Source organism: Oppia nitens, unplaced genomic scaffold (genome assembly GCF_028296485.1).
Source record: "Oppia nitens isolate AA-2021 unplaced genomic scaffold, nextdenovo-longstitch-racon4-pilon3 scaffold45_pilon_pilon_pilon, whole genome shotgun sequence".
Lineage (NCBI taxonomy): Eukaryota > Metazoa > Arthropoda > Arachnida > Sarcoptiformes > Oppiidae > Oppia > Oppia nitens.
Window position 1 is genome coordinate 92,501 of NW_026533227.1, and position 407 is coordinate 92,907.

Below are 407 nucleotides of genomic sequence, written 5' to 3' on the forward strand. Positions count from 1 at the left end.
AATAATCTGGATTTAGAAATAGCTAATATTAGTGATTTGAATAACTTAAAGCCACAGTTAAGTTATTTTCAGAAAGGAGAATTGTTGTCACAAAATTTATTAAATATTGTCGATCACTTAAGTTTTATATTTGTTTGTGGATCTAATTATCTAAACAAATTTTATTCAGTTTGTAAAAAATATAATCCTATTGAAAATCTTTGGAGTGACGCAAATGGACTTTATTATAGACGTTTTTTCTATACTTTATCTCAGTATAATAACAAAATATTTGCAATTGGAGGATATTCTCACAATCCAACAAATGTAAGCTTATAATTACTATTATATTGTATTGTACTGTAAAAATATTGTATAAATTGATTATTTCTTGTAAACTAATTATTTTATTTTAAATTTATCAGAAT